General features: G+C 48.3%; 25 non-coding genes across 25 annotated transcripts; all 25 read left to right on the forward strand.

Annotated features, from left to right (window-relative positions):
* Nucleotides 1-103: 103 nt before the first annotated feature.
* Nucleotides 104-222, forward strand: LOC143873358 (5S ribosomal RNA). Its single transcript, XR_013248070.1, has one exon. It is a non-coding gene; the product is annotated as a 5S ribosomal RNA (ribosomal RNA).
* A 597-nt stretch (nt 223-819) lies between these two features.
* LOC143873468 (5S ribosomal RNA) lies at nt 820-938 on the forward strand. The gene has a single exon (XR_013248176.1). It is a non-coding gene; the product is annotated as a 5S ribosomal RNA (ribosomal RNA).
* A 597-nt stretch (nt 939-1,535) lies between these two features.
* On the forward strand, nt 1,536-1,654 carry LOC143873963 (5S ribosomal RNA). Its single transcript, XR_013248656.1, has one exon. It is a non-coding gene; the product is annotated as a 5S ribosomal RNA (ribosomal RNA).
* A 597-nt stretch (nt 1,655-2,251) lies between these two features.
* On the forward strand, nt 2,252-2,370 carry LOC143870839 (5S ribosomal RNA). Its single transcript, XR_013245621.1, has one exon. It is a non-coding gene; the product is annotated as a 5S ribosomal RNA (ribosomal RNA).
* A 597-nt stretch (nt 2,371-2,967) lies between these two features.
* Nucleotides 2,968-3,086, forward strand: LOC143873359 (5S ribosomal RNA). Its single transcript, XR_013248071.1, has one exon. It is a non-coding gene; the product is annotated as a 5S ribosomal RNA (ribosomal RNA).
* Nucleotides 3,087-3,683: 597 nt separating this feature from the next.
* LOC143873469 (5S ribosomal RNA) lies at nt 3,684-3,802 on the forward strand. The gene has a single exon (XR_013248177.1). It is a non-coding gene; the product is annotated as a 5S ribosomal RNA (ribosomal RNA).
* A 597-nt stretch (nt 3,803-4,399) lies between these two features.
* On the forward strand, nt 4,400-4,518 carry LOC143873964 (5S ribosomal RNA). Its single transcript, XR_013248657.1, has one exon. It is a non-coding gene; the product is annotated as a 5S ribosomal RNA (ribosomal RNA).
* A 597-nt stretch (nt 4,519-5,115) lies between these two features.
* On the forward strand, nt 5,116-5,234 carry LOC143870840 (5S ribosomal RNA). The gene has a single exon (XR_013245622.1). It is a non-coding gene; the product is annotated as a 5S ribosomal RNA (ribosomal RNA).
* A 597-nt stretch (nt 5,235-5,831) lies between these two features.
* On the forward strand, nt 5,832-5,950 carry LOC143870842 (5S ribosomal RNA). The gene has a single exon (XR_013245624.1). It is a non-coding gene; the product is annotated as a 5S ribosomal RNA (ribosomal RNA).
* A 597-nt stretch (nt 5,951-6,547) lies between these two features.
* Nucleotides 6,548-6,666, forward strand: LOC143873360 (5S ribosomal RNA). Its single transcript, XR_013248072.1, has one exon. It is a non-coding gene; the product is annotated as a 5S ribosomal RNA (ribosomal RNA).
* Nucleotides 6,667-7,263: 597 nt separating this feature from the next.
* On the forward strand, nt 7,264-7,382 carry LOC143870843 (5S ribosomal RNA). Its single transcript, XR_013245625.1, has one exon. It is a non-coding gene; the product is annotated as a 5S ribosomal RNA (ribosomal RNA).
* A 597-nt stretch (nt 7,383-7,979) lies between these two features.
* Nucleotides 7,980-8,098, forward strand: LOC143873361 (5S ribosomal RNA). Its single transcript, XR_013248073.1, has one exon. It is a non-coding gene; the product is annotated as a 5S ribosomal RNA (ribosomal RNA).
* Nucleotides 8,099-8,695: 597 nt separating this feature from the next.
* Nucleotides 8,696-8,814, forward strand: LOC143873362 (5S ribosomal RNA). Its single transcript, XR_013248074.1, has one exon. It is a non-coding gene; the product is annotated as a 5S ribosomal RNA (ribosomal RNA).
* Nucleotides 8,815-9,411: 597 nt separating this feature from the next.
* Nucleotides 9,412-9,530, forward strand: LOC143873470 (5S ribosomal RNA). The gene has a single exon (XR_013248178.1). It is a non-coding gene; the product is annotated as a 5S ribosomal RNA (ribosomal RNA).
* Nucleotides 9,531-10,127: 597 nt separating this feature from the next.
* On the forward strand, nt 10,128-10,246 carry LOC143873204 (5S ribosomal RNA). Its single transcript, XR_013247924.1, has one exon. It is a non-coding gene; the product is annotated as a 5S ribosomal RNA (ribosomal RNA).
* Nucleotides 10,247-10,843: 597 nt separating this feature from the next.
* LOC143870844 (5S ribosomal RNA) lies at nt 10,844-10,962 on the forward strand. The gene has a single exon (XR_013245626.1). It is a non-coding gene; the product is annotated as a 5S ribosomal RNA (ribosomal RNA).
* Nucleotides 10,963-11,559: 597 nt separating this feature from the next.
* LOC143870845 (5S ribosomal RNA) lies at nt 11,560-11,678 on the forward strand. Its single transcript, XR_013245627.1, has one exon. It is a non-coding gene; the product is annotated as a 5S ribosomal RNA (ribosomal RNA).
* Nucleotides 11,679-12,275: 597 nt separating this feature from the next.
* Nucleotides 12,276-12,394, forward strand: LOC143873363 (5S ribosomal RNA). The gene has a single exon (XR_013248075.1). It is a non-coding gene; the product is annotated as a 5S ribosomal RNA (ribosomal RNA).
* Nucleotides 12,395-12,991: 597 nt separating this feature from the next.
* LOC143873471 (5S ribosomal RNA) lies at nt 12,992-13,110 on the forward strand. The gene has a single exon (XR_013248179.1). It is a non-coding gene; the product is annotated as a 5S ribosomal RNA (ribosomal RNA).
* Nucleotides 13,111-13,707: 597 nt separating this feature from the next.
* LOC143873205 (5S ribosomal RNA) lies at nt 13,708-13,826 on the forward strand. The gene has a single exon (XR_013247925.1). It is a non-coding gene; the product is annotated as a 5S ribosomal RNA (ribosomal RNA).
* Nucleotides 13,827-14,423: 597 nt separating this feature from the next.
* Nucleotides 14,424-14,542, forward strand: LOC143870846 (5S ribosomal RNA). The gene has a single exon (XR_013245628.1). It is a non-coding gene; the product is annotated as a 5S ribosomal RNA (ribosomal RNA).
* A 597-nt stretch (nt 14,543-15,139) lies between these two features.
* Nucleotides 15,140-15,258, forward strand: LOC143870847 (5S ribosomal RNA). Its single transcript, XR_013245629.1, has one exon. It is a non-coding gene; the product is annotated as a 5S ribosomal RNA (ribosomal RNA).
* Nucleotides 15,259-15,855: 597 nt separating this feature from the next.
* LOC143873364 (5S ribosomal RNA) lies at nt 15,856-15,974 on the forward strand. The gene has a single exon (XR_013248076.1). It is a non-coding gene; the product is annotated as a 5S ribosomal RNA (ribosomal RNA).
* Nucleotides 15,975-16,571: 597 nt separating this feature from the next.
* Nucleotides 16,572-16,690, forward strand: LOC143873365 (5S ribosomal RNA). Its single transcript, XR_013248077.1, has one exon. It is a non-coding gene; the product is annotated as a 5S ribosomal RNA (ribosomal RNA).
* A 597-nt stretch (nt 16,691-17,287) lies between these two features.
* On the forward strand, nt 17,288-17,406 carry LOC143870848 (5S ribosomal RNA). Its single transcript, XR_013245630.1, has one exon. It is a non-coding gene; the product is annotated as a 5S ribosomal RNA (ribosomal RNA).
* The last annotated feature ends 434 nt before the right edge of the window (nt 17,407-17,840 follow it).

Here is a 17,840-nt window from a genome sequence, read left to right on the forward strand (position 1 = left end):
CCGGTGTCATCTAGCAGGATTTTTTCGCACTTTCATTTAAACGGACTTCGTACGACAATGCGAGTGGAAACTCTTAATTACTTTGACAATGGAGAGGCATGCTGGGTGCGATCATACCAGCACAAATGCACTGGATCCCATCAGAACTCCGAAGTTAAGCGTGCTTGGGCGAGAGTAGTACTAGGATGGGTGACCTCCTAGGAATTCCTCGTGTTGCACCCCTGTCACTTTTTTCGGCTATCTACCACTTTTTTCGAACAATCTTTCGGTTCTGGAACATCGATGCGAACTGAAACGCACGTTTAGTGCGTCGCCTCCTACGTTTCGGTTCGGATCTTTTTATTTTCTTCCGGATGGTGAATTCAAAGACGTCCGGTCTTTATTATGGCGGGGTGATAGTGTCGTTTGATTCGATAAACGGAATTCGTTCTGACATTTCATTTGCGGTCAAATTATAGCGGGGGTTTGTTTAGATTCAGTGACGTACAGGCTATAGCGGATGAGTGTACTAGTGGATGCGAGTCATGAATCCGGTCGGAAGGTGTTTACTGGCCGTGAGCTACCCTTGGTGCACAAATATCGTTCCGACGATAACTTTTGATCCGCCCGTCAGATCGTGGCGATTCTTATATTGATTCGGGGGTACTCGGGAAGATTCATCGCGCGATGACAGCCGTGGCGGTCATCCGGCTTCCCGACATGCTCGGATCGTCCATCCGGTGTCATCTAGCAGGATTTTTTCGCACTTTCATTTAAACGGACTTCGTACGACAATGCGAGTGGAAACTCGTTATTACTTTGACAATGGAGAGGCATGCTGGGTGCGATCATACCAGCACAAATGCACTGGATCCCATCAGAACTCCGAAGTTAAGCGTGCTTGGGCGAGAGTAGTACTAGGATGGATGACCTCCTGGGAAGTCCTCGTGTTGCACCCCTGTCACTTTTTTCGGCTATCTACCACTTTTTTCGAACAATCTTTCGGTTCTGGAACATCGATGCGAACTGAAACGCACGTTTAGTGCGTCGCCTCCTACGTTTCGGTTCGGATCTTTTTATTTTCTTCCGGATGGTGAATTCAAACACGTCCGGTCTTTATTATGGCGGGGTGATAGTGTCGTTTGATTCGATAAACGGAATTCGTTCTGACATTTCATTTGCGGTCAAATTATAGCGGGGGTTTGTTTAGATTCAGTGACGTACAGGCTATAGCGGATGAGTGTACTAGTGGATGCGAGTCATGAATCCGGTCGGAAGGTGTTTACTGGCCGTGAGCTACCCTTGGTGCACAAATATCGTTCCGACGATAACTTTTGATCCGCCCGTCAGATTGTGGCGATTCTTATATTGATTCGGGGGTACTCGGGAAGATTCAACGCGCGATGACAGCCCTGGCGGTCATCCGGCTTCCCGACATGCTCGGATCGTCCATCCGGTGTCATCTAGCAGGATTTTTTCGCACTTTCATTTAAACGGACTTCGTACGACAATGCGAGTGGAAACTCTTTATTACTTTGACAATGGAGAGGCATGCTGGGTGCGATCATACCAGCACAAATGCACTGGATCCCATCAGAACTCCCAAGTTAAGCGTGCTTGGGCGAGAGCAGTACTAGGATGGGTGACCTCCTGGGAAGTCCTCGTGTTGCACCCCTGTCACTTTTTTCGGCTATCTACCACTTTTTTCGAACAATCTTTCGGTTCTGGAACATCGATGCGAACTGAAACGCACGTTTAGTGCGTCGCCTCCTACGTTTCGGTTCGGATCTTTTTATTTTCTTCCGGATGGTGAATTCAAAGACGTCCGGTCTTTATTATGGCGGGGTGATAGTGTCGTTTGATTCGATAAACGGAATTCGTTCTGACATTTCATTTGCGGTCAAATTATAGCGGGGGTTTGTTTAGATTCAGTGACGTACAGGCTATAGCGGATGAGTGTACTAGTGGATGCGAGTCATGAATCCGGTCGGAAGGTGTTTACTGGCCGTGAGCTACCCTTGGTGCACAAATATCGTTCCGACGATAACTTTTGATCCGCCCGTCAGATCGTCGCGATTCTTATATTGATTCGGGGGTACTCGGGAAGATCCATCGCGCGATGACAGCCCTGGCGGTCATCCGGCTTCCCGACATGCTCGGATCGTCCATCCGGTGTCATCTAGCAGGATTTTTTCGCACTTTCATTTAAACGGACTTCGTACGACAATGCGAGTGGAAACTCTTAATTACTTTGACAATGGAGAGGCATGCTGGGTGCGATCATACCAGCACAAATGCACTGGATCCCATCAGAACTCCGAAGTTAAGCGTGCTTGGGCGAGAGTAGTACTAGGATGGGTGACCTCCTGGGAAGTCCTCGTGTTGCACCCCTGTCACTTTTTTCGGCTATCTACCACTTTTTTCGAACAATCTTTCGGTTCTGGAACATCGATGCGAACTGAAACGCACGTTTAGTGCGTCGCCCCTTACGTTTCGGTTCGGATCTTTTTATTTTCTTCCGGATGGTGAATTCAAAGACGTCCGGTCTTTATTATGGCGGGGTGATAGTGTCGTTTGATTCGATAAACGGAATTCGTTCTGACATTTCATTTGCGGTCAAATTATAGCGGGGGTTTGTTTAGATTCAGTGACGTACAGGCTATAGCGGATGAGTGTACTAGTGGATGCGAGTCATGAATCCGGTCGGAAGGTGTTTACTGGCCGTGAGCTACCCTTGGTGCACAAATATCGTTCCGACGATAACTTTTGATCCGCCCGTCAGATCGTGGCGATTCTTATATTGATTCGGGGGTACTCGGGAAGATTCATCGCGCGATGACAGCCCTGGCGGTCATCCGGCTTCCCGACATGCTCGGATCGTCCATCCGGTGTCATCTAGCAGGATTTTTTCGCACTTTCATTTAAACGGACTTCGTACGACAATGCGAGTGGAAACTCTTAATTACTTTGACAATGGAGAGGCATGCTGGGTGCGATCATACCAGCACAAATGCACTGGATCCCATCAGAACTCCGAAGTTAAGCGTGCTTGGGCGAGAGTAGTACTAGGATGGGTGACCTCCTAGGAATTCCTCGTGTTGCACCCCTGTCACTTTTTTCGGCTATCTACCACTTTTTTCGAACAATCTTTCGGTTCTGGAACATCGATGCGAACTGAAACGCACGTTTAGTGCGTCGCCTCCTACGTTTCGGTTCGGATCTTTTTATTTTCTTCCGGATGGTGAATTCAAAGACGTCCGGTCTTTATTATGGCGGGGTGATAGTGTCGTTTGATTCGATAAACGGAATTCGTTCTGACATTTCATTTGCGGTCAAATTATAGCGGGGGTTTGTTTAGATTCAGTGACGTACAGGCTATAGCGGATGAGTGTACTAGTGGATGCGAGTCATGAATCCGGTCGGAAGGTGTTTACTGGCCGTGAGCTACCCTTGGTGCACAAATATCGTTCCGACGATAACTTTTGATCCGCCCGTCAGATCGTGGCGATTCTTATATTGATTCGGGGGTACTCGGGAAGATTCATCGCGCGATGACAGCCGTGGCGGTCATCCGGCTTCCCGACATGCTCGGATCGTCCATCCGGTGTCATCTAGCAGGATTTTTTCGCACTTTCATTTAAACGGACTTCGTACGACAATGCGAGTGGAAACTCGTTATTACTTTGACAATGGAGAGGCATGCTGGGTGCGATCATACCAGCACAAATGCACTGGATCCCATCAGAACTCCGAAGTTAAGCGTGCTTGGGCGAGAGTAGTACTAGGATGGATGACCTCCTGGGAAGTCCTCGTGTTGCACCCCTGTCACTTTTTTCGGCTATCTACCACTTTTTTCGAACAATCTTTCGGTTCTGGAACATCGATGCGAACTGAAACGCACGTTTAGTGCGTCGCCTCCTACGTTTCGGTTCGGATCTTTTTATTTTCTTCCGGATGGTGAATTCAAACACGTCCGGTCTTTATTATGGCGGGGTGATAGTGTCGTTTGATTCGATAAACGGAATTCGTTCTGACATTTCATTTGCGGTCAAATTATAGCGGGGGTTTGTTTAGATTCAGTGACGTACAGGCTATAGCGGATGAGTGTACTAGTGGATGCGAGTCATGAATCCGGTCGGAAGGTGTTTACTGGCCGTGAGCTACCCTTGGTGCACAAATATCGTTCCGACGATAACTTTTGATCCGCCCGTCAGATTGTGGCGATTCTTATATTGATTCGGGGGTACTCGGGAAGATTCAACGCGCGATGACAGCCCTGGCGGTCATCCGGCTTCCCGACATGCTCGGATCGTCCATCCGGTGTCATCTAGCAGGATTTTTTCGCACTTTCATTTAAACGGACTTCGTACGACAATGCGAGTGGAAACTCTTTATTACTTTGACAATGGAGAGGCATGCTGGGTGCGATCATACCAGCACAAATGCACTGGATCCCATCAGAACTCCCAAGTTAAGCGTGCTTGGGCGAGAGCAGTACTAGGATGGGTGACCTCCTGGGAAGTCCTCGTGTTGCACCCCTGTCACTTTTTTCGGCTATCTACCACTTTTTTCGAACAATCTTTCGGTTCTGGAACATCGATGCGAACTGAAACGCACGTTTAGTGCGTCGCCTCCTACGTTTCGGTTCGGATCTTTTTATTTTCTTCCGGATGGTGAATTCAAAGACGTCCGGTCTTTATTATGGCGGGGTGATAGTGTCGTTTGATTCGATAAACGGAATTCGTTCTGACATTTCATTTGCGGTCAAATTATAGCGGGGGTTTGTTTAGATTCAGTGACGTACAGGCTATAGCGGATGAGTGTACTAGTGGATGCGAGTCATGAATCCGGTCGGAAGGTGTTTACTGGCCGTGAGCTACCCTTGGTGCACAAATATCGTTCCGACGATAACTTTTGATCCGCCCGTCAGATCGTCGCGATTCTTATATTGATTCGGGGGTACTCGGGAAGATCCATCGCGCGATGACAGCCCTGGCGGTCATCCGGCTTCCCGACATGCTCGGATCGTCCATCCGGTGTCATCTAGCAGGATTTTTTCGCACTTTCATTTAAACGGACTTCGTACGACAATGCGAGTGGAAACTCTTAATTACTTTGACAATGGAGAGGCATGCTGGGTGCGATCATACCAGCACAAATGCACTGGATCCCATCAGAACTCCGAAGTTAAGCGTGCTTGGGCGAGAGTAGTACTAGGATGGGTGACCTCCTGGGAAGTCCTCGTGTTGCACCCCTGTCACTTTTTTCGGCTATCTACCACTTTTTTCGAACAATCTTTCGGTTCTGGAACATCGATGCGAACTGAAACGCACGTTTAGTGCGTCGCCCCTTACGTTTCGGTTCGGATCTTTTTATTTTCTTCCGGATGGTGAATTCAAAGACGTCCGGTCTTTATTATGGCGGGGTGATAGTGTCGTTTGATTCGATAAACGGAATTCGTTCTGACATTTCATTTGCGGTCAAATTATAGCGGGGGTTTGTTTAGATTCAGTGACGTACAGGCTATAGCGGATGAGTGTACTAGTGGATGCGAGTCATGAATCCGGTCGGAAGGTGTTTACTGGCCGTGAGCTACCCTTGGTGCACAAATATCGTTCCGACGATAACTTTTGATCCGCCCGTCAGATCGTGGCGATTCTTATATTGATTCGGGGGTACTCGGGAAGATTCATCGCGCGATGACAGCCCTGGCGGTCATCCGGCTTCCCGACATGCTCGGATCGTCCATCCGGTGTCATCTAGCAGGATTTTTTCGCACTTTCATTTAAACGGACTTCGTACGACAATGCGAGTGGAAACTCTTTATTACTTTGACAATGGAGAGGCATGCTGGGTGCGATCATACCAGCACAAATGCACTGGATCCCATCAGAACTCCGAAGTTAAGCGTGCTTGGGCGAGAGTAGTACTAGGATGGGTGACCTCCTGGGAAGTCCTCGTGTTGCACCCCTGTCACTTTTTTCGGCTATCTACCACTTTTTTCGAACAATCTTTCGGTTCTGGAACATCGATGCGAACTGAAACGCACGTTTAGTGCGTCGCCTCCTACGTTTCGGTTCGGATCTTTTTATTTTCTTCCGGATGGTGAATTCAAACACGTCCGGTCTTTATTATGGCAGGGTGATAGTGTCGTTTGATTCGATAAACGGAATTCGTTCTGACATTTCATTTGCGGTCAAATTATAGCGGGGGTTTGTTTAGATTCAGTGACGTACAGGCTATAGCGGATGAGTGTACTAGTGGATGCGAGTCATGAATCCGGTCGGAAGGTGTTTACTGGCCGTGAGCTACCCTTGGTGCACAAATATCGTTCCGACGATAACTTTTGATCCGCCCGTCAGATCGTCGCGATTCTTATATTGATTCGGGGGTACTCGGGAAGATCCATCGCGCAATGACAGCCCTGGCGGTCATCCGGCTTCCCGACATGCTCGGATCGTCCATCCGGTGTCATCTAGCAGGATTTTTTCGCACTTTCATTTAAACGGACTTCGTACGACAATGCGAGTGGAAACTCTTAATTACTTTGACAATGGAGAGGCATGCTGGGTGCGATCATACCAGCACAAATGCACTGGATCCCATCAGAACTCCGAAGTTAAGCGTGCTTGGGCGAGAGTAGTACTAGGATGGGTGACCTCCTAGGAATTCCTCGTGTTGCACCCCTGTCACTTTTTTCGGCTATCTACCACTTTTTTCGAACAATCTTTCGGTTCTGGAACATCGATGCGAACTGAAACGCACGTTTAGTGCGTCGCCTCCTACGTTTCGGTTCGGATCTTTTTATTTTCTTCCGGATGGTGAATTCAAAGACGTCCGGTCTTTATTATGGCGGGGTGATAGTGTCGTTTGATTCGATAAACGGAATTCGTTCTGACATTTCATTTGCGGTCAAATTATAGCGGGGGTTTGTTTAGATTCAGTGACGTACAGGCTATAGCGGATGAGTGTACTAGTGGATGCGAGTCATGAATCCGGTCGGAAGGTGTTTACTGGCCGTGAGCTACCCTTGGTGCACAAATATCGTTCCGACGATAACTTTTGATCCGCCCGTCAGATCGTGGCGATTCTTATATTGATTCGGGGGTACTCGGGAAGATTCATCGCGCGATGACAGCCCTGGCGGTCATCCGGCTTCCCGACATGCTCGGATCGTCCATCCGGTGTCATCTAGCAGGATTTTTTCGCACTTTCATTTAAACGGACTTCGTACGACAATGCGAGTGGAAACTCTTTATTACTTTGACAATGGAGAGGCATGCTGGGTGCGATCATACCAGCACAAATGCACTGGATCCCATCAGAACTCCGAAGTTAAGCGTGCTTGGGCGAGAGTAGTACTAGGATGGGTGACCTCCTGGGAAGTCCTCGTGTTGCACCCCTGTCACTTTTTTCGGCTATCTACCACTTTTTTCGAACAATCTTTCGGTTCTGGAACATCGATGCGAACTGAAACGCACGTTTAGTGCGTCGCCTCCTACGTTTCGGTTCGGATCTTTTTATTTTCTTCCGGATGGTGAATTCAAACACGTCCGGTCTTTATTATGGCAGGGTGATAGTGTCGTTTGATTCGATAAACGGAATTCGTTCTGACATTTCATTTGCGGTCAAATTATAGCGGGGGTTTGTTTAGATTCAGTGACGTACAGGCTATAGCGGATGAGTGTACTAGTGGATGCGAGTCATGAATCCGGTCGGAAGGTGTTTACTGGCCGTGAGCTACCCTTGGTGCACAAATATCGTTCCGACGATAACTTTTGATCCGCCCGTCAGATCGTCGCGATTCTTATATTGATTCGGGGGTACTCGGGAAGATCCATCGCGCAATGACAGCCCTGGCGGTCATCCGGCTTCCCGACATGCTCGGATCGTCCATCCGGTGTCATCTAGCAGGATTTTTTCGCACTTTCATTTAAACGGACTTCGTACGACAATGCGAGTGGAAACTCTTAATTACTTTGACAATGGAGAGGCATGCTGGGTGCGATCATACCAGCACAAATGCACTGGATCCCATCAGAACTCCGAAGTTAAGCGTGCTTGGGCGAGAGTAGTACTAGGATGGGTGACCTCCTAGGAATTCCTCGTGTTGCACCCCTGTCACTTTTTTCGGCTATCTACCACTTTTTTCGAACAATCTTTCGGTTCTGGAACATCGATGCGAACTGAAACGCACGTTTAGTGCGTCGCCTCCTACGTTTCGGTTCGGATCTTTTTATTTTCTTCCGGATGGTGAATTCAAAGACGTCCGGTCTTTATTATGGCGGGGTGATAGTGTCGTTTGATTCGATAAACGGAATTCGTTCTGACATTTCATTTGCGGTCAAATTATAGCGGGGGTTTGTTTAGATTCAGTGACGTACAGGCTATAGCGGATGAGTGTACTAGTGGATGCGAGTCATGAATCCGGTCGGAAGGTGTTTACTGGCCGTGAGCTACCCTTGGTGCACAAATATCGTTCCGACGATAACTTTTGATCCGCCCGTCAGATCGTGGCGATTCTTATATTGATTCGGGGGTACTCGGGAAGATTCATCGCGCGATGACAGCCCTGGCGGTCATCCGGCTTCCCGACATGCTCGGATCGTCCATCCGGTGTCATCTAGCAGGATTTTTTCGCACTTTCATTTAAACGGACTTCGTACGACAATGCGAGTGGAAACTCTTAATTACTTTGACAATGGAGAGGCATGCTGGGTGCGATCATACCAGCACAAATGCACTGGATCCCATCAGAACTCCGAAGTTAAGCGTGCTTGGGCGAGAGTAGTACTAGGATGGGTGACCTCCTAGGAATTCCTCGTGTTGCACCCCTGTCACTTTTTTCGGCTATCTACCACTTTTTTCGAACAATCTTTCGGTTCTGGAACATCGATGCGAACTGAAACGCACGTTTAGTGCGTCGCCTCCTACGTTTCGGTTCGGATCTTTTTATTTTCTTCCGGATGGTGAATTCAAAGACGTCCGGTCTTTATTATGGCGGGGTGATAGTGTCGTTTGATTCGATAAACGGAATTCGTTCTGACATTTCATTTGCGGTCAAATTATAGCGGGGGTTTGTTTAGATTCAGTGACGTACAGGCTATAGCGGATGAGTGTACTAGTGGATGCGAGTCATGAATCCGGTCGGAAGGTGTTTACTGGCCGTGAGCTACCCTTGGTGCACAAATATCGTTCCGACGATAACTTTTGATCCGCCCGTCAGATCGTGGCGATTCTTATATTGATTCGGGGGTACTCGGGAAGATTCATCGCGCGATGACAGCCCTGGCGGTCATCCGGCTTCCCGACATTCTCGGATCGTCCATCCGGTGTCATCTAGCAGGATTTTTTCGCACTTTCATTTAAACGGACTTCGTACGACAATGCGAGTGGAAACTCGTTATTACTTTGACAATGGAGAGGCATGCTGGGTGCGATCATACCAGCACAAATGCACTGGATCCCATCAGAACTCCGAAGTTAAGCGTGCTTGGGCGAGAGTAGTACTAGGATGGATGACCTCCTGGGAAGTCCTCGTGTTGCACCCCTGTCACTTTTTTCGGCTATCTACCACTTTTTTCGAACAATCTTTCGGTTCTGGAACATCGATGCGAACTGAAACGCACGTTTAGTGCGTCGCCTCCTACGTTTCGGTTCGGATCTTTTTATTTTCTTCCGGATGGTGAATTCAAACACGTCCGGTCTTTATTATGGCGGGGTGATAGTGTCGTTTGATTCGATAAACGGAATTCGTTCTGACATTTCATTTGCGGTCAAATTATAGCGGGGGTTTGTTTAGATTCAGTGACGTACAGGCTATAGCGGATGAGTGTACTAGTGGATGCGAGTCATGAATCCGGTCGGAAGGTGTTTACTGGCCGTGAGCTACCCTTGGTGCACAAATATCGTTCCGACGATAACTTTTGATCCGCCCGTCAGATTGTGGCGATTCTTATATTGATTCGGGGGTACTCGGGAAGATTCAACGCGCGATGACAGCCCTGGCAGTCATCCGGCTTCCCGACATGCTCGGATCGTCCATCCGGTGTCATCTAGCAGGATTTTTTCGCACTTTCATTTAAACGGACTTCGTACGACAATGCGAGTGGAAACTCTTTATTACTTTGACAATGGAGAGGCATGCTGGGTGCGATCATACCAGCACAAATGCACTGGATCCCATCAGAACTCCGAAGTTAAGCGTGCTTGGGCGAGAGCAGTACTAGGATGGGTGACCTCCTGGGAAGTCCTCGTGTTGCACCCCTGTCACTTTTTTCGGCTATCTACCACTTTTTTCGAACAATCTTTCGGTTCTGGAACATCGATGCGAACTGAAACGCACGTTTAGTGCGTCGCCTCCTACGTTTCGGTTCGGATCTTTTTATTTTCTTCCGGATGGTGAATTCAAAGACGTCCGGTCTTTATTATGGCGGGGTGATAGTGTCGTTTGATTCGATAAACGGAATTCGTTCTGACATTTCATTTGCGGTCAAATTATAGCGGGGGTTTGTTTAGATTCAGTGACGTACAGGCTATAGCGGATGAGTGTACTAGTGGATGCGAGTCATGAATCCGGTCGGAAGGTGTTTACTGGCCGTGAGCTACCCTTGGTGCACAAATATCGTTCCGACGATAACTTTTGATCCGCCCGTCAGATCGTCGCGATTCTTATATTGATTCGGGGGTACTCGGGAAGATCCATCGCGCGATGACAGCCCTGGCGGTCATCCGGCTTCCCGACATGCTCGGATCGTCCATCCGGTGTCATCTAGCAGGATTTTTTCGCACTTTCATTTAAACGGACTTCGTACGACAATGCGAGTGGAAACTCTTAATTACTTTGACAATGGAGAGGCATGCTGGGTGCGATCATACCAGCACAAATGCACTGGATCCCATCAGAACTCCGAAGTTAAGCGTGCTTGGGCGAGAGTAGTACTAGGATGGGTGACCTCCTGGGAAGTCCTCGTGTTGCACCCCTGTCACTTTTTTCGGCTATCTACCACTTTTTTCGAACAATCTTTCGGTTCTGGAACATCGATGCGAACTGAAACGCACGTTTAGTGCGTCGCCTCCTACGTTTCGGTTCGGATCTTTTTATTTTCTTCCGGATGGTGAATTCAAAGACGTCCGGTCTTTATTATGGCGGGGTGATAGTGTCGTTTGATTCGATAAACGGAATTCGTTCTGACATTTCATTTGCGGTCAAATTATAGCGGGGGTTTGTTTAGATTCAGTGACGTACAGGCTATAGCGGATGAGTGTACTAGTGGATGCGAGTCATGAATCCGGTCGGAAGGTGTTTACTGGCCGTGAGCTACCCTTGGTGCACAAATATCGTTCCGACGATAACTTTTGATCCGCCCGTCAGATCGTGGCGATTCTTATATTGATTCGGGGGTACTCGGGAAGATTCATCGCGCGATGACAGCCCTGGCGGTCATCCGGCTTCCCGACATGCTCGGATCGTCCATCCGGTGTCATCTAGCAGGATTTTTTCGCACTTTCATTTAAACGGACTTCGTACGACAATGCGAGTGGAAACTCTTTATTACTTTGACAATGGAGAGGCATGCTGGGTGCGATCATACCAGCACAAATGCACTGGATCCCATCAGAACTCCGAAGTTAAGCGTGCTTGGGCGAGAGTAGTACTAGGATGGGTGACCTCCTGGGAAGTCCTCGTGTTGCACCCCTGTCACTTTTTTCGGCTATCTACCACTTTTTTCGAACAATCTTTCGGTTCTGGAACATCGATGCGAACTGAAACGCACGTTTAGTGCGTCGCCTCCTACGTTTCGGTTCGGATCTTTTTATTTTCTTCCGGATGGTGAATTCAAACACGTCCGGTCTTTATTATGGCAGGGTGATAGTGTCGTTTGATTCGATAAACGGAATTCGTTCTGACATTTCATTTGCGGTCAAATTATAGCGGGGGTTTGTTTAGATTCAGTGACGTACAGGCTATAGCGGATGAGTGTACTAGTGGATGCGAGTCATGAATCCGGTCGGAAGGTGTTTACTGGCCGTGAGCTACCCTTGGTGCACAAATATCGTTCCGACGATAACTTTTGATCCGCCCGTCAGATCGTCGCGATTCTTATATTGATTCGGGGGTACTCGGGAAGATCCATCGCGCAATGACAGCCCTGGCGGTCATCCGGCTTCCCGACATGCTCGGATCGTCCATCCGGTGTCATCTAGCAGGATTTTTTCGCACTTTCATTTAAACGGACTTCGTACGACAATGCGAGTGGAAACTCTTAATTACTTTGACAATGGAGAGGCATGCTGGGTGCGATCATACCAGCACAAATGCACTGGATCCCATCAGAACTCCGAAGTTAAGCGTGCTTGGGCGAGAGTAGTACTAGGATGGGTGACCTCCTAGGAATTCCTCGTGTTGCACCCCTGTCACTTTTTTCGGCTATCTACCACTTTTTTCGAACAATCTTTCGGTTCTGGAACATCGATGCGAACTGAAACGCACGTTTAGTGCGTCGCCTCCTACGTTTCGGTTCGGATCTTTTTATTTTCTTCCGGATGGTGAATTCAAAGACGTCCGGTCTTTATTATGGCGGGGTGATAGTGTCGTTTGATTCGATAAACGGAATTCGTTCTGACATTTCATTTGCGGTCAAATTATAGCGGGGGTTTGTTTAGATTCAGTGACGTACAGGCTATAGCGGATGAGTGTACTAGTGGATGCGAGTCATGAATCCGGTCGGAAGGTGTTTACTGGCCGTGAGCTACCCTTGGTGCACAAATATCGTTCCGACGATAACTTTTGATCCGCCCGTCAGATCGTGGCGATTCTTATATTGATTCGGGGGTACTCGGGAAGATTCATCGCGCGATGACAGCCCTGGCGGTCATCCGGCTTCCCGACATTCTCGGATCGTCCATCCGGTGTCATCTAGCAGGATTTTTTCGCACTTTCATTTAAACGGACTTCGTACGACAATGCGAGTGGAAACTCGTTATTACTTTGACAATGGAGAGGCATGCTGGGTGCGATCATACCAGCACAAATGCACTGGATCCCATCAGAACTCCGAAGTTAAGCGTGCTTGGGCGAGAGTAGTACTAGGATGGATGACCTCCTGGGAAGTCCTCGTGTTGCACCCCTGTCACTTTTTTCGGCTATCTACCACTTTTTTCGAACAATCTTTCGGTTCTGGAACATCGATGCGAACTGAAACGCACGTTTAGTGCGTCGCCTCCTACGTTTCGGTTCGGATCTTTTTATTTTCTTCCGGATGGTGAATTCAAACACGTCCGGTCTTTATTATGGCGGGGTGATAGTGTCGTTTGATTCGATAAACGGAATTCGTTCTGACATTTCATTTGCGGTCAAATTATAGCGGGGGTTTGTTTAGATTCAGTGACGTACAGGCTATAGCGGATGAGTGTACTAGTGGATGCGAGTCATGAATCCGGTCGGAAGGTGTTTACTGGCCGTGAGCTACCCTTGGTGCACAAATATCGTTCCGACGATAACTTTTGATCCGCCCGTCAGATTGTGGCGATTCTTATATTGATTCGGGGGTACTCGGGAAGATTCAACGCGCGATGACAGCCCTGGCGGTCATCCGGCTTCCCGACATGCTCGGATCGTCCATCCGGTGTCATCTAGCAGGATTTTTTCGCACTTTCATTTAAACGGACTTCGTACGACAATGCGAGTGGAAACTCTTTATTACTTTGACAATGGAGAGGCATGCTGGGTGCGATCATACCAGCACAAATGCACTGGATCCCATCAGAACTCCGAAGTTAAGCGTGCTTGGGCGAGAGCAGTACTAGGATGGGTGACCTCCTGGGAAGTCCTCGTGTTGCACCCCTGTCACTTTTTTCGGCTATCTACCACTTTTTTCGAACAATCTTTCGGTTCTGGAACATCGATGCGAACTGAAACGCACGTTTAGTGCGTCGCCTCCTACGTTTCGGTTCGGATCTTTTTATTTTCTTCCGGATGGTGAATTCAAAGACGTCCGGTCTTTATTATGGCGGGGTGATAGTGTCGTTTGATTCGATAAACGGAATTCGTTCTGACATTTCATTTGCGGTCAAATTATAGCGGGGGTTTGTTTAGATTCAGTGACGTACAGGCTATAGCGGATGAGTGTACTAGTGGATGCGAGTCATGAATCCGGTCGGAAGGTGTTTACTGGCCGTGAGCTACCCTTGGTGCACAAATATCGTTCCGACGATAACTTTTGATCCGCCCGTCAGATCGTCGCGATTCTTATATTGATTCGGGGGTACTCGGGAAGATCCATCGCGCGATGACAGCCCTGGCGGTCATCCGGCTTCCCGACATGCTCGGATCGTCCATCCGGTGTCATCTAGCAGGATTTTTTCGCACTTTCATTTAAACGGACTTCGTACGACAATGCGAGTGGAAACTCTTAATTACTTTGACAATGGAGAGGCATGCTGGGTGCGATCATACCAGCACAAATGCACTGGATCCCATCAGAACTCCGAAGTTAAGCGTGCTTGGGCGAGAGTAGTACTAGGATGGGTGACCTCCTGGGAAGTCCTCGTGTTGCACCCCTGTCACTTTTTTCGGCTATCTACCACTTTTTTCGAACAATCTTTCGGTTCTGGAACATCGATGCGAACTGAAACGCACGTTTAGTGCGTCGCCTCCTACGTTTCGGTTCGGATCTTTTTATTTTCTTCCGGATGGTGAATTCAAAGACGTCCGGTCTTTATTATGGCGGGGTGATAGTGTCGTTTGATTCGATAAACGGAATTCGTTCTGACATTTCATTTGCGGTCAAATTATAGCGGGGGTTTGTTTAGATTCAGTGACGTACAGGCTATAGCGGATGAGTGTACTAGTGGATGCGAGTCATGAATCCGGTCGGAAGGTGTTTACTGGCCGTGAGCTACCCTTGGTGCACAAATATCGTTCCGACGATAACTTTTGATCCGCCCGTCAGATCGTGGCGATTCTTATATTGATTCGGGGGTACTCGGGAAGATTCATCGCGCGATGACAGCCCTGGCGGTCATCCGGCTTCCCGACATGCTCGGATCGTCCATCCGGTGTCATCTAGCAGGATTTTTTCGCACTTTCATTTAAACGGACTTCGTACGACAATGCGAGTGGAAACTCTTTATTACTTTGACAATGGAGAGGCATGCTGGGTGCGATCATACCAGCACAAATGCACTGGATCCCATCAGAACTCCGAAGTTAAGCGTGCTTGGGCGAGAGTAGTACTAGGATGGGTGACCTCCTGGGAAGTCCTCGTGTTGCACCCCTGTCACTTTTTTCGGCTATCTACCACTTTTTTCGAACAATCTTTCGGTTCTGGAACATCGATGCGAACTGAAACGCACGTTTAGTGCGTCGCCTCCTACGTTTCGGTTCGGATCTTTTTATTTTCTTCCGGATGGTGAATTCAAACACGTCCGGTCTTTATTATGGCAGGGTGATAGTGTCGTTTGATTCGATAAACGGAATTCGTTCTGACATTTCATTTGCGGTCAAATTATAGCGGGGGTTTGTTTAGATTCAGTGACGTACAGGCTATAGCGGATGAGTGTACTAGTGGATGCGAGTCATGAATCCGGTCGGAAGGTGTTTACTGGCCGTGAGCTACCCTTGGTGCACAAATATCGTTCCGACGATAACTTTTGATCCGCCCGTCAGATCGTCGCGATTCTTATATTGATTCGGGGGTACTCGGGAAGATCCATCGCGCAATGACAGCCCTGGCGGTCATCCGGCTTCCCGACATGCTCGGATCGTCCATCCGGTGTCATCTAGCAGGATTTTTTCGCACTTTCATTTAAACGGACTTCGTACGACAATGCGAGTGGAAACTCTTAATTACTTTGACAATGGAGAGGCATGCTGGGTGCGATCATACCAGCACAAATGCACTGGATCCCATCAGAACTCCGAAGTTAAGCGTGCTTGGGCGAGAGTAGTACTAGGATGGGTGACCTCCTAGGAATTCCTCGTGTTGCACCCCTGTCACTTTTTTCGGCTATCTACCACTTTTTTCGAACAATCTTTCGGTTCTGGAACATCGATGCGAACTGAAACGCACGTTTAGTGCGTCGCCTCCTACGTTTCGGTTCGGATCTTTTTATTTTCTTCCGGATGGTGAATTCAAAGACGTCCGGTCTTTATTATGGCGGGGTGATAGTGTCGTTTGATTCGATAAACGGAATTCGTTCTGACATTTCATTTGCGGTCAAATTATAGCGGGGGTTTGTTTAGATTCAGTGACGTACAGGCTATAGCGGATGAGTGTACTAGTGGATGCGAGTCATGAATCCGGTCGGAAGGTGTTTACTGGCCGTGAGCTACCCTTGGTGCACAAATATCGTTCCGACGATAACTTTTGATCCGCCCGTCAGATCGTGGCGATTCTTATATTGATTCGGGGGTACTCGGGAAGATTCATCGCGCGATGACAGCCCTGGCGGTCATCCGGCTTCCCGACATGCTCGGATCGTCCATCCGGTGTCATCTAGCAGGATTTTTTCGCACTTTCGTTTAAACGGACTTCGTACGACAATGCGAGTGGAAACTCTTAATTACTTTGACAATGGAGAGGCATGCTGGGTGCGATCATACCAGCACAAATGCACTGGATCCCATCAGAACTCCGAAGTTAAGCGTGCTTGGGCGAGAGTAGTACTAGGATGGGTGACCTCCTAGGAATTCCTCGTGTTGCACCCCTGTCACTTTTTTCGGCTATCTACCACTTTTTTCGAACAATCTTTCGGTTCTGGAACATCGATGCGAACTGAAACGCACGTTTAGTGCGTCGCCTCCTACGTTTCGGTTCGGATCTTTTTATTTTCTTCCGGATGGTGAATTCAAAGACGTCCGGTCTTTATTATGGCGGGGTGATAGTGTCGTTTGATTCGATAAACGGAATTCGTTCTGACATTTCATTTGCGGTCAAATTATAGCGGGGGTTTGTTTAGATTCAGTGACGTACAGGCTATAGCGGATGAGTGTACTAGTGGATGCGAGTCATGAATCCGGTCGGAAGGTGTTTACTGGCCGTGAGCTACCCTTGGTGCACAAATATCGTTCCGACGATAACTTTTGATTCGCCCGTCAGATCGTGGCGATTCTTATATTGATTCGGGGGTACTCGGGAAGATTCATCGCGCGATGACAGCCCTGGCGGTCATCCGGCTTCCCGACATGCTCGGATCGTCCATCCGGTGTCATCTAGCAGGATTTTTTCGCACTTTCATTTAAACGGACTTCGTACGACAATGCGAGTGGAAACTCGTTATTACTTTGACAATGGAGAGGCATGCTGGGTGCGATCATACCAGCACAAATGCACTGGATCCCATCAGAACTCCGAAGTTAAGCGTGCTTGGGCGAGAGTAGTACTAGGATGGGTGACCTCCTGGGAAGTCCTCGTGTTGCACCCCTGTCACTTTTTTCGGCTATCTACCACTTTTTTCGAACAATCTTTCGGTTCTGGAACATCGATGCGAACTGAAACGCACGTTTAGTGCGTCGCCTCCTACGTTTCGGTTCGGATCTTTTTATTTTCTTCCGGATGGTGAATTCAAACGCGTCCGGTCTTTATTATGGCGGGGTGATAGTGTCGTTTGATTCGATAAACGGAATTCGTTCTGACATTTCATTTGCGGTCAAATTATAGCGGGGGTTTGTTTAGATTCAGTGACGTACATGCTATAGCGGATGAGTGTACTAGTGGATGCGAGTCATGAATCCGGTCGGAAGGTGTTTACTGGCCGTGAGCTACCCTTGGTGCACAAATATCGTTCCGACGATAACTTTTGATCCGCCCGTCAGATTGTGGCGATTCTTATATTGATTCGGGGGTACTCGGGAAGAT

Source organism: Tasmannia lanceolata, unplaced genomic scaffold (assembly GCF_043159265.1).
Source record: "Tasmannia lanceolata isolate RefF3 unplaced genomic scaffold, GAP_Taslan_0.1 ptg000003l, whole genome shotgun sequence".
NCBI lineage: Eukaryota > Viridiplantae > Streptophyta > Magnoliopsida > Canellales > Winteraceae > Tasmannia > Tasmannia lanceolata.